Below are 13,522 nucleotides of genomic sequence, written 5' to 3'. Positions count from 1 at the left end.
ACACTGCAGACATTTACGTGAAAATACCGAATTTCTGGGTTTCTCATAGTCTGACGAACATCGCTCTAGCTCTGCCACTTTTCATCGCAGATGCCGATGTGAGACACTGGCGGATGTAGTGGATTGAGACACATCCAATGCAGATATCTCTAGCTTAAACTGACAGAGTTTTATGGGGATTTTTTTGTTATGTAACTTAGATTGACACACTGGTGCGTCAAAAGACTATATGGTTAACCAAACTCGTAACCTTAACACTAACATTAACCACTAACCCTAACCCCTAGCCTAGCTAACATTCGCCATCTAGCTAATGTTAGCATTAGCCACCTAGCTAATGTTAGCCACAACAAATTGGAATTTGTAACATAACATACGTTTTCAAATTCGTTAAATATTGTACGAATTGCATATCATAGCATATCATACACATTTTTATTTGTAACATATCATACAAAATGGATGACGGACATCCACAAATGAAGACATACCATACGAAAAGTAACATATCATGGTAATTGGAGTGACTCGGATTAACATTTACTATGTTACATCTACCCCTGAGTCCAGGTTGCCCGTTTACGAGAGAGATGCAGTGTAGACTATTTTGCTTTCTGAGATGAAATGAATATATAATGTTTAAAACATAGAAAACACTTGGTTGCCCTCTGAAACATTCAAATCAGGGTCAGAATCATATTTGTTTTAATGATAAGACGTTTGTAAATGTGATGAGGAGTTTACATTGGCCTTTTTTTGGCCTTCCTCCACCTCTTCCTCAACTGCTCCTTTTCTTTCTACCCTTCCTCCTCTTCCCTCTTCTCCTGCATCACTTCCTCCTCTTCCCTCTTCTCCTGCATCACTTCCTCCTCTTCCCTCTTCTCCTGCATCACTTCCTCCTCTTGCTCAATCACCTCCTCCTATTCTTCTTCCTCCTCTTTTTTTCTGCTGTATGACTGACAAAATAAAATCACAGTGTCTCAAAATTCTAGCAGAACAAGTCATTCCTGTAAATATTGCAAAGGTCGGATTATTTCTCATGTATTAGTCATGGCAACACTAAACATCAAGAGTACCGGCTGTCCTAATTATTTCCTAATCAAAATTAATATTTAATCCCACCGTTGTTGCTTCATCTCAACTCTTTCGGGGCCCCAAGCCATGATATTTTGTGAGGATAATTATTTGTAATTATGGGTTTTCGTTAAAGGCGTAAACAAAGAAAAGAAAATGCATGAATTCAACAAATTGCTTCGAAGCTCTGAGTGCTATATAATATAATGCAATCACACCAGTGGGATGGGATTACATTGAATTGTTTGGCCGAGTTAGGATTAATGTCGGGAAATTAACTGTTTGCTTTTGATTTCATCAAAACTTCAATCAGATTTGCTTTCATTTTCAATGAAGGGTCAATTGGTCCATTGACATAAAGCTGCAAAAAATGAGTTTCATATGTTCTCTGGGAATAGAGAAGTATGACCAAATAGTTCTCCCCAAGTTACTGTTATTAGGCCTTGATCATTTGTTTGTTGAAATACTCCACTGAAACGTCCAAAGTGAATTCCAAATATTGAGTTATTGATGTACACACCTCAGCGTAACACAATGCCGTTTTTGGGGGATGGAATAGCCCCCAACTGTTTTTTTTATGAAGAGAACAGTTACTTTGTCACACAGCTTCACTGTCATAGGACATAGAGAGAGGCATTACCTTGTTCGCCATTCACCACCAAAAGATGCTACTGTTTTACACACCCACACACAAACCCACACACATGCACAACAGTCATCATGATCTTCATAGGTTTCTGTTTAGAGCATGGTATTTTAGTTCTCCCACCTGAGAGCCTCTCTGCATGAGGGGGCGTCAGGTAAATTGAGCAACGTGTACAGATTGAGCTCCCCATGGCAATCTTGCTCAAATATTACCATTTGTGTTGCATTCTGCACTTTGTTATGTTTAAAGTGGGTACAGTTAGCTAGCGAGGATGATCATGCTTGATACAGTGCAGTGCTTGCGTGATTCTGCTCTAATATGTAAGGTATCAAAGCTGTATCCACCAGAGAGGAGGGGTTCAAATTGATAACCCAGCAAGGGAACTTTTTCCATCCTCAAATTGTGAGTGAGTTCAGTAGGGCCAGAATCTGCTCAGATTAGAAACTCAGGGAGCCAGGACTTAAGAGTCTGAAGTGTTGTCTTCTGTCGAACTTTGTTTTTGCTTCTTTCTCTCGCTGTCACGTTCCTGACCTGTTTTCTCTTGTTTTATATGTATTTATTGGTCAGGGCGTGAGTGTTGGGTGGGCAGTCTATGTTTTCTATTTCTATGTTGGGTTTTGTGTTTGGCCTGGTATGATTCTCAATTAGAGACAGGTGTGTATCGTTTGTCTCTGATTGAGAGTCATACTAAGGCAGCCAGGGTTTCACTGGTGTTTTGTGGGTGTTTGTTCCTGTGTCAGCGTTTGGGCCACACAGGACTGTTACAGGTTAGTCACGTTTGTTGTTTTGTTAATTTGTAGTGTTTGTTGGTTTGCCATTAAAATCATGAATACCTCCTACTCCGCATCTTGGTCCGATCCATGCTCCTCCTCGTCCGAGGAGGAGAACGACATTGACAACTGTTACAGAAACACCCACCAAACCAGGACCAAGCGGATTGGAGAAGGAAGGCAGGAACAAAAGCAATGGAGAGAAGAGGAATGGACATGGGAGCAAATACTCAACGGAGAAGGACCCTGGGCTAAGGTGGGAGAGAATCGCCGCTCTCGGGAGGAGAAGGAGGCAGCCACAGCCCAGGAGCGCTGGTATGAGGAGGCAGCACGTAAGAGAGGCTGGAAGCCCGAGAGGCTCACCCAAAAATTTCTTGGGGGGAGGGGGCTAAAGGGGAGTGTGGCGAAGCCGGGTTGGTTACCTGAGCCAACTCCCCGGGCTTACCGTGGAGTGAGAGGGCGTTGTACTGGTCAGACACCGTGTTATGCGGTAAAGCGCACGGTGTCCCCAGTACGCGTGCTTAGCCCAGTGCGGGCTATTCCACCTTGCCGCACTGGGAGGGCTAGGTTGGGCATCGAGCCGGATGTCATGAAGCCGGCCCAACGTATCTGGCCTCCAGTACGTCTCCTCGGGCCGGCGTACATGGCACCAGCCTTACAGGTGGTGTCCCCGGTTCGCCTGCATAGCCCAGTGCGGGCTATTCCACCTCGCCGCACTGGCAGGGCTACGGGGACCATTCAACCTGGTAAGGTTGGAGAGGCTCGGTGCTCAAGAGCGCGTGTCCTCCTTCACGGTCCGGCATATCCGGCGCCACCTTCCCGCCCCAGCCCAGTACCACCAGTGCCTACACCACGCACCAGGCTTCCAGTGCATCTCCAGAGCCCTGTTCCTCCTCCCCGCACTCGCCCTGAGGTGCGTGCCCTCAGCCCGGTACCTCCAGTTCCGGCACCACGCATCAGGCCTATTGTGCGTCTCAGCCGGCCAGAGTCTGCCGTCTGCCCAGCGGTGCCTGAACTGCCCGTCTGCCCAGCGGTGCCTGAACTGCCCGTCTGCCCAACGCCGTCTGAGCCATCCGTCTGCCCAACGCCGTCTGAGCCATCCGTCTGCCCAACGCCGTCTGAGCCATCCGTCTGCCCAACGCCGTCTGAGCCATCCGTCTGCCCAACGCCGTCTGAGCCATCCGTCTGCCCAACGCCGTCTGAGCCATCTGTCTGCCCAACGCCGTCTGAGCCATCCGTCTGCCCAATTCCGTCTGAGCCATCCGTCTGCCCAGCGCCGTCTGAGCCATCCGTCTGCCCAGCGCCGTCTGAGCCATCCGTCTGCCCAGCGCCGTCTGAGCCATCCGTCTGCCCAGCGCCGTCTGAGCCATCCGTCTGCCCAGCGCCGTCTGAGCCATCCGTCTGCCCAGCGCCGTCTGAGCCATCCGTCTGCCCAGCGCCGTCTGAGCCATCCGTCTGCCCAGCGCCGTCTGAGCCATCCGTCTGCCCAGCGCCGTCTGAGCCATCCGTCTGCCCAGCGCCGTCTGAGCCATCCGTCTGCCCAGCGCCGTCTGAGCCATCCGTCTGCCCAGCGCCGTCTGAGCCATCCGTCTGCCCAGCGCCGTCTGAGCCATCCGTCTGCCAAGCGCCATCTGAGCCATCCGTCTGCCACGAGCCATCAGAGCCATCCGTCTGCCACGAGCCGTTAGAGCCGCCCGTCTGTCCCGAGCCGTTAGAGCCGTCCGTCAGTCAGGAGCTGCCAGAGCCGCCAGCCAGTCAGGAGCTGCCAGAGACGCCAGCCAGTCAGGAGCGGCCAGAGACGCCAGCCAGTCAGGAGCGGCCAGAGACGCCAGCCAGTCAGGAGCGGCCAGAGACGCCAGCCAGTCAGGAGCGGCCAGAGACGCCAGCCAGTCATGAGCTGCCCTCCAGTCATGAGCTGCCCTCCAGTCATGAGCTGCCCTCCAGTCATGAGCTGCCCTCCAGTCATGAGCTGCCCTCCAGTCATGAGCTGCCCTACAGTCATGAGCTGCCCTACAGTCATGAGCTGCCACTTATCCCGGAGCTGCTGCCCCTTATCCCGGAGCTGCTGCCCCTTATCCCGGAGCTGCTGCCCCTTATCCCGGAGCTGCTGCCCCTTATCCCGGAGCTGCTGCCCCTTATCCCGGAGCTGCTGCCCCTTATCCCGGAGCTGCTGCCCCTTATCCCGGTGCTGGCCCTTATCCCGATGCTGCCCCTTCATTTAGGTGGGTTGAGTTGGAGGGTGGTCATTGGGAGGGGGATACGGAAGCGGGGAGTGACTATGGTGGGGTGGGGACCTCGCCCAGAGCCTGAGCCACCACCGTGGTCAGATGCCCACCCAGACCCTCCCCTAGACTTTGTGCTGGTGCGCCCGGAGTTCGCACCTTAAGGGGGGGGTTATGTCACGTTCCTGACCTGTTTTCTCTTGTTTTATATGTATTTATTGGTCAGGGCGTGAGTGTTGGGTGGGCAGTCTATGTTTTCTATTTCTATGTTGGGTTTTGTGTTTGGCCTGGTATGATTCTCAATTAGAGACAGGTGTGTATCGTTTGTCTCTGATTGAGAGTCATACTAAGGCAGCCAGGGTTTCACTGGTGTTTTGTGGGTGTTTGTTCCTGTGTCAGCGTTTGGGCCACACAGGACTGTTACAGGTTAGTCACGTTTGTTGTTTTGTTAATTTGTAGTGTTTGTTGGTTTGCCATTAAAATCATGAATACCTCCTACTCCGCATCTTGGTCCGATCCATGCTCCTCCTCGTCCGAGGAGGAGAACGACATTGACAACTGTTACACTCGCTCTGTCATGTTTCTCTCTCACTCTGACAGTCAAGCCGCTCAGCAGATGCTATTCTGGGTGGCTGGTTGGGGATGGGGACGGGGTTTAAGGAAAAACTCACACATTCAGCTTCCAATTTCGACATTTAGCCTGCTGATTAAGACCAAATTTGAACATCCTTTTTTTCCGTTTTTATTTGTATGATTTTGGGCTGCTACATCCCTCAACCGCTTCAACGGAATTTAACAAGGCCTACAGTGCTCCAAAATCAATATTCCACATATAAATGTCAGCCCTCGCAGACTGATTTTAGAGTCCTTTATATGCACCAGAACAGCGTTTTACAGTTTGTAAACAACCCTATTTCCATCCATTACCGGACACTGAAAACATCTTCACTGCTCTCTGGGTGACTATCCGACAGTACTATTGCATTTCAGCGTGTCCCTATAGAGAAGAGGAATGCAGCAGCAGAAAAGACGGTTGTACCTTTTTATATTTCATGCTTCATATTTGTGAGTCCAGTCGATGTTGCTGTTCTTTTATTTCCGTGACACACGCACAACAACAAACGCACTTTTCTACACAACAGCGGTACGTTAATGTTGTGTATGATAAATCCAGAAGCGGTGTCGGCTGAGCTCAGTGGGATGGTGGGAGGAGGTGATGGATGCAATTAGCGCCCCGTCACTAATGCATAAATAATGACTCCACTGGAATAGAGTGCACGTACTCTGTCAAAACACTGTCACATTTCCCTCAGAATCAGCCCTGTTTATTCCCTAATACCCTCCATAGTTCTAACCTATCTTCTCCACATTATGTGATTAAGATGAACGACTACACACTACACCATTTCAGTGTACTCTCTTTCCCTGTCACATAGGCACACATACGAGACAGACTGCTGTTAAGCGTAAATGTCATGGTAGGGGGGAAATTACTGTGTGTGTGTGTGTCCTTTGTCTACAACTCCATATTCCTGTATCAGTGGCAGACACAATGGCCAGTCTCACCTAGTCTCTCGCCTCTTCCCCCATTCAACTACCTCTCCTCCCCTATGCCCTCAAATCCCCTCCTGAGCTAATCCATCTCCCCCTCCTCCCCCTTTCCACCCTTCCCCTCTCCACCTGTCCTGACACTCCAGCCTCCAAGGTCTGTCTCTCTGTCTCCCTCCCTGCACATCTTCATGCAGCACACACACTCCACACAGCCTCTACCTGGCCTGGGTTCACACACACACACACACACACTGATTATGAGCCAGATTATCATGTCTTTTTTTCTCTCCTCTTTTTTAAGCGAGAGAACAGACACAGAGCTGGTGAAAAGAGGTGTAAGGTCTTTAGGAGAGAGAGAGAGAGAGTTTTCCTCTAAACATATCTCAAGGAACCATGGAGCCCTGGGCGTCTCCTTTAGGCTTGAAGGACAATCCGCAAACCAGCTTTGTCCATAGACCATCACCTGCAATGATTTCTCAATACTTCCTCAAAATGTAAGTAGGCTAGAGTCATTATGTTGACTGACTCAAGTTCCATTGTTTGTTTTTTTACAACAGAATGTCATTGAAGCACAATAACCCTAATAACAAATGGACCAATCATATACCATGCAATACGTTATAACACCCTTCACCTTCATATGGCATAGAAGGGGCTCACCAGCGAACAAAGACGAGTTCATTTCTCACCCTCTCCCCTGTCAAAAGGGAATTAATGGTTGTCTGTGACAAGCCCCTCTACAGCCTTAAGAGTACTTTTACACTGTGCTTTTAAGCTGCTTTAGTGATTGGGGAAGTCAAGAGGCCAGGCAGGTCTGTGTGAAAGGAAGTACTGTGCATGCTGGAAGACAGAGGACTTTTTTTGTTGATGTTACCGTAAAAACAAACGACTGTAGGTGGAACAAGCTACTCTGAGAAGCGAAACAGTTGTACGTTATTTGTGGTTAAAACGCAGATTGTTTCGCCCCAATGCAATGTGTAGACTGTGTCCGGCTTGTTTGTGCTACTGCAATATCCATACTTACAACAGACAGAGAAGGTTGTAGCCTTCATCCTAAATTAGCCTACAGAATATATATTTTGGGGGACTGTCCGTTAATATCGCTGCAGTAGCTGTTCAGAAATATGAGGCAGAGACGCAGGCTACATCATCACGTTGATCAAATTGGTTGCTAGGAAGAGTTCAGGGTAAAGTAACACGTGCAGAATGGTTGATTCGGTTGATTCGGTTGTGTAGCTCTCGGGAAGAGGCATCCAGAGGGGTGGGACGAGGGCGGAACAGTGCAGTTCGTTTTGGTCACGCCAGCCTATGTTAAATGATAACAAACATATTCGATCCTTTAAATCTAGAAAGTGGGCTTTACCAGAAGAATAGAATATGCTATACAGGGAAGAGCTACGGTACAGCAATTATGGAGTGGCAGACACATAGAGGCTGTTGCCTATGTACACAGACTTGGAATCACTGGCCACTTTAAGAAACGGAAGACTAGTCACTTTAATCATGTCTACATATCTTGCATTACCCATCTCATATGTATATACTGTATACAATACTATTCTACTGTATCTTATTCTATGCCGCTCTGACATCGCTCGTCCATATATTTTTATATTCTTAATTCCATTCCTTTACTAGATTTGTGTGTATTGGGTATATGCTGTGTAATTATTAGATGTTACTTGTTAGATATTACTGCACAGTCGGAGCTAGAAGCACAAGCATTTCGCTACACCCGCAATAACATCTCCTAAACACGTACATGTGACCAATAACATTTGATTTGATTCGATTACAAGTATTTCCCTTTATACCTCCAGCTAGTGCCATAGATGTATTTCTAGTGAAAGCTGATTCTGTACGGTATACTCCTACTCACTGTAGCAATAGCTTTAACATTGGCATCGCAGCATGACAATTAACCTCATCTCATGAGTGGTTTGATGACGGCTCAGCCTCTTAATTAGCTTTTGAATGGCCTACCTACAATAGCTTTCAACTCAAGGACATCCATTCGTCGTTAGCTTAGCATCGTGCTGTTACAGGTTTTTGTTATTTCTTTGGTACTATTCTCATAAGTACAGCATGTGGTAAAACTTCACAACTCTTTGTACAAAACTCAAAACAGATCATCAAAAAGGCCGTTTTTCAAAACACTGAATCACACAGTAACTTTTTCACTCAACCTAATCAGTGTTTTCGTCTAGAAACACCTTTTATATAAAGTAATTTCCTTTCACAATGTACTGCTCACAATTCTTTTCATATGATCTGACCATCACTTAATCCAACTGTGCTAACTGGTTAATCACTTAACCATTTGGTGAACCTACAGATTTTTAACTGGTTTGTCTACTATATGTGGATTTTGAGAACTACAGAAATAAAATGTGTGTTTGTAAAGTATAAACATGTAAATGACATGTATGATGCATGATAACCATGCAGAATGACTACTCGTTGTTGCTAATTGATTTCATATGGTGGTAACCACAATTGGTCATCATATAGATGTAAAAGGGGTTGTGTGAAGACATTTATTTCTACATGGAGCAGAATAGACAGCAAGGGAGAGGAAGAAATCAAAGAGCCCGTGGACAAGGGGCCTGTCAGAGGTGGGCATGGGCCCCATTAAAGAGGTCAAAGAGGTGGGCATGGGCCTCATTAAAGAGGTCAAAGAGGTGGGCATGGGCCTCATTAAAGAGGTCAAAGAAGTGGGCATGGGCCCCGTCAGAGGTGAACATCAGAGACAGGGAGGCAGACAGCAGGGAACTATTGTGTCTAATGAAGTCCGGGCCATCGTCGTTGACCATATGGTAAACAGGCTGCCAGATTAGTTCACCCCAATCTGAAAAGATCAACCGTCAATTCAATCATGAGAACATTTCGTCAGGATTTGCAGGATGTTCACTATGCTTTACTGTTACATTTACAGCAAATTACATATTGTAATGCATGCAAATTCATGTTACAGCATTCTTACAGTATTATCTATTGACAGTATACTCTGTTCTACGCTCAGAATTGACAGAACACCCAATGGTGGTGTCCGTGGCCTTGTGCTGATCGACCAGAAGGAGTGGGAAGTGGTGGAAATGGTGAGGGCCAGGAGTGACATATGGCGGTCCTAAATAAAGCGGGCCATTGAGGAGAACGATGACACCTTTGCCAACGTGGCATCCATCAGCATACCAACAATCGCTCGCCTTTTGAAGAGGCACCAGGTACTGTATCTATGAAACACATTTACCTGGTGCCTTTTGAGAGAAACAACGACTGGGTGAAACAACCGCGGGCCAAGTATGTTCAGGTACAGCACTGTATTACTGTTACTTCACAATACCATATTGGAACTATACTTTAAAAATAACTAACCAAAATATATTTGTTGGAGGGTGATGGTGCTTGATGAAGCTGTGAACCATCACAAGTATATCTTTATTGATGAAGCAGGCTTCAACCTGGTCAAAACTCGGCGCCATGGGCGGCACCTCATCGGCCAAAGGACGACCATCCAAGTGGCTGGACAACATGGGTGAAACATCTCCATCTGCGCAGCTCTCGCTGAAGATGGTGTGGTAGGACGTAGGTCATTACTTGGATCCTACAACACTGCACACCTCATTGTGTTTCTCAATTAAATTGAGCAGGCCTGTCAAGCTGAAGGGGACTCCTATGTCATTGTTGGGACAATGTCAGGTTTCACCATGCAGTTGGTTCAGGCATAGTTAGGAGCCCATCCCAGATTCGCAATTCTATCTGAAAAAAAATCTATATATATTTGCATGAATGATCGTAGAGAATGTCTTCCTTGAGCACACCTTTGATTACACATTGGATAGATATGATGGAAATCATAGATTTTCTGTCAATTTTGTTGGATAATGTAAGTGTATCGCCTAATGTGAAAACTGTGTAATCTACTGCAATTTACAGTACTGTTGCATATTACTTTCAGTACTTCTAAGGGCGATTTGAAACACGTATCTTGCATTGTTTACTATTGGATTAACTGGTAGTTCAAACGACTACATTGAAAAAGATATCATTATGTTGTTTTGGTGATTAAACCAATGTTCTCATTACGTTTCATAATCAACTTATATTTTGAATCAATGGTTGTGTGGTGAGAGTTTATCATCCAAATGAATGCACAATGACAGGTTTTGAATAAAAGACTGGCTGCGTTACAAGTATGACCAGTTTGGAGTTTTGTAAAAAAAAAAAAAAAAAAAAAAAAAAAAAAATCCACATAATTGGGAATATAGTACCAAAGCGATTATAAAAAACTGTCAATCAGCTGCATGCTCATCACTGATTCTGCTAGCAGATGGAAACGGGTGTTTTAGAATGGAACAAGTCATTATAGGCAAAGAAGGTTGTGGACGAGCCGTTAGTTTTACCAACACTAGAACACACAGCCCTGTCTATGAGGTTCACCGACTGTCTCTGACAGGGATAGGACAGCAGAATGAAATGGTTGGCAGTGTAAGTGTGGTCTCACTGGGTGTGTGTGCAGTAGGGCAAAGTACTTAAGTAAAAAATACTTTAAAGTACTACTTAAGTAGGTTTTTTTGTATTTGTACTTCACTTTACTATTTCTATTTTTGACAACTTTTACTTTTACTTCATTACATTCCTAAAATAAATAATGTACTTTTTACTCCATACATTTTCCCTGACACTCAAAAGTACTAGTTACATTTAGAATGCATAGCAGAACAGGACAAGGGTCCAATTCACACACTTATCAAGAGAACTTCCCTGGTCGTCCCTACTGCCTCTGATCTGGCGGACTCACTAAACACAAATGCTTTGTTTGTAAATGATGTATGAGTTCCGTCTGGTTTGCTTAATATAAGGAATTTGAAATTATTTATGCTTTTTCTTTTACTTTTCATTCAAAAGTATATTTAAAACACAATACTTTTAGACTTTTACTCATGTAGTATTTTACTGGGCGACTTTCACTTTTACTAGTCATTTTCTATTAAGGTATCTTTACTTTTACTCAAGTACGACAATTGGGTACTTTTTCCACCAGTGTGTGTGTGTGTGTGCGTGTGCGTGTGCGTGTGCGTGTGCGTGTGCGTGTGCGCGCGGTAGGAGGATGAGAGAAAGACAGAGAGACGACTGGTTCCTGGCATTTGCAGCACTGATCTCTACATTCGGGCTTTCTCAGACAGTGGAACACACACACACACGACACAGAGATAGATAGAACACGTCACCGTTTCCATCCTGTGCACACCGGGCAGTCTGCTGTGAGGAGGCCTGCACTGCAGAGAGCAGAGAAATAGTTTCCCTCATCGCTCTATTATTTCACACCCACGAAAATGACTGAGTGATTTATACGATGCGGCTCCACTTGAAATATGAATTTTGTGACATATTGCAAATTTGGCAGGGGAAAAGGATTCAAAAAGAAACTCAAAGATGGTGAGAGTGCCAACAGAGAGGAAGCTCTTTGTAGGATTGATATTAGCGTGTGTGTGTGTGTGTGTGCGTGCGTGCGCGTGTTTGTGTGTGCGTGTGTGGGGTTTGTTTCATCATTGCCATCTTTTACCCATGATCCCGCTGTGAGGGGCAGCAGGTTTGTATTCATCTGGAAACATAGTTAAGTTCATCTTGCTCATTGTTTGTGTCTTGCTGCTTTATTTACCCAAGCTTGTCCAATTTAGTGGAGTGTAATGCTGTGTGACGCTGTATAATGTTTAATAATGTCTTATTAGAATGTAACGATTTGATACTTTACTGAATCAAAGTGGTTTCCAGTACAAAATGTGTCAGTCAAGAGTATTCAACTTCGTGTATACCATAGATAAAGTATGTTGGCCATGTGTACGGTGGCCCTAAAGGGAAATATTTTGTCAATGGTTTCATTCAGGGTCACTCGTCATCGCTTGATCCATATTGTATCTTAGGTAGTATTTCATCGATGCCCAAGGCCTGAAGGCCATGCCTGGAAATGACTTCTCGTTATAAAATGGTTAGTTCCGGCCACACATTTTGAGTGGTGGAAAGTCTGGGAGAATCTAAGCAAGAAAAAAATAAAATCTTAAAAGTTTGGAATGTTCTGCAGCTGCATCAATAATAGTCTTTCAACTACTCACATATAATTAATATCCCTTATTTCTTATAGTGCTGATATATATTTCCTCTTCATTGTTTGTCATTGTATTTGAGCCAGTGAATATTCTTCCTTTGTGTTCTGTTCCAAAGCTGGTGGATAATTAGGCTTCATTAGTCTGAGTGTGCCAACAACTTTTATTTTTCTTATTTTTCAGGCCATTAAACTGAACATTTTGAAATGAGACATGAGAAGATAAAATGGGATGCATCATCAGTTACCAAGTACATCATCTGCAAGGTTATTCAGAATAGCCCCTCAATGTCAACGACTCAGAAACTCAGAAATGAGAGCAACCTAACTTGAGATCCCCCACTACGTCTCTCCCCCTGATCCACTAATTACGATATTATATTCAATATGATTTTAGAGAGGTTCTGTACCAGAACTGAGCTGAAGATTGAAGTCACCTAAAGTCACCAAAGGCTTCAGCAGATACAGTATATGATCTAATTAGAAAACCTGAAAGCCATTTCACCCAAATCTTTCTGACTAATAGTTCTCACTTCCCACGCTTGTTTTAGTTGAGAATAATATTCTGTCCATGGCCAATTGTGGCGCTAATGCTAGTGTAATGATCTGCCATATGTACCCAAACCTTGTGACAGAAACTAAAGCAGCTGTTTTAATGTTATATTATTAGGAAAGCTGATGCTAGAAACATGAGAATTAAATAGTGCGATAGGACGAGCTTTCAACAGGGATGAAAGCAGATAAGGAGCACTAAAGGTTCACACCATATAACCAACTCAGCGTCCTTGTGATTAGAGTGTCCTCCCTGAGATGAGCATGTTGGGGGTTTGAGCCCCGGTTGAGTCGTACCAAAGACTAAAATGAGACTCTAAAAAGCCTAGCAACAGAAAAAAGGTTGCTGCCTTTCGGACAAGGCTGCTTTAAAGGGCCATGCCAGACAGTATCACATCATTTTCTATGAAGCTTGTGTACTTTGAGGTAATGTTAAATACAGTATTCACGCAAACATGTATGCACACACACGGATACACAACAAAATATTTGTGATGAAGTTCATAACATTATATTCTAAAGCTAAGGATCAAAGGTGCTGAGTCCCACAGAGGGGACATTCTAACACTGAATTCTAGTTCTTAACCACCCTCCATCTCCCACT

This window comes from Salvelinus alpinus, chromosome 27 (genome assembly GCF_045679555.1).
Source record: "Salvelinus alpinus chromosome 27, SLU_Salpinus.1, whole genome shotgun sequence".
In the NCBI taxonomy this organism is placed as follows: Eukaryota; Metazoa; Chordata; class Actinopteri; order Salmoniformes; family Salmonidae; genus Salvelinus; species Salvelinus alpinus.
This window is presented reverse-complemented; position numbering follows the sequence as displayed.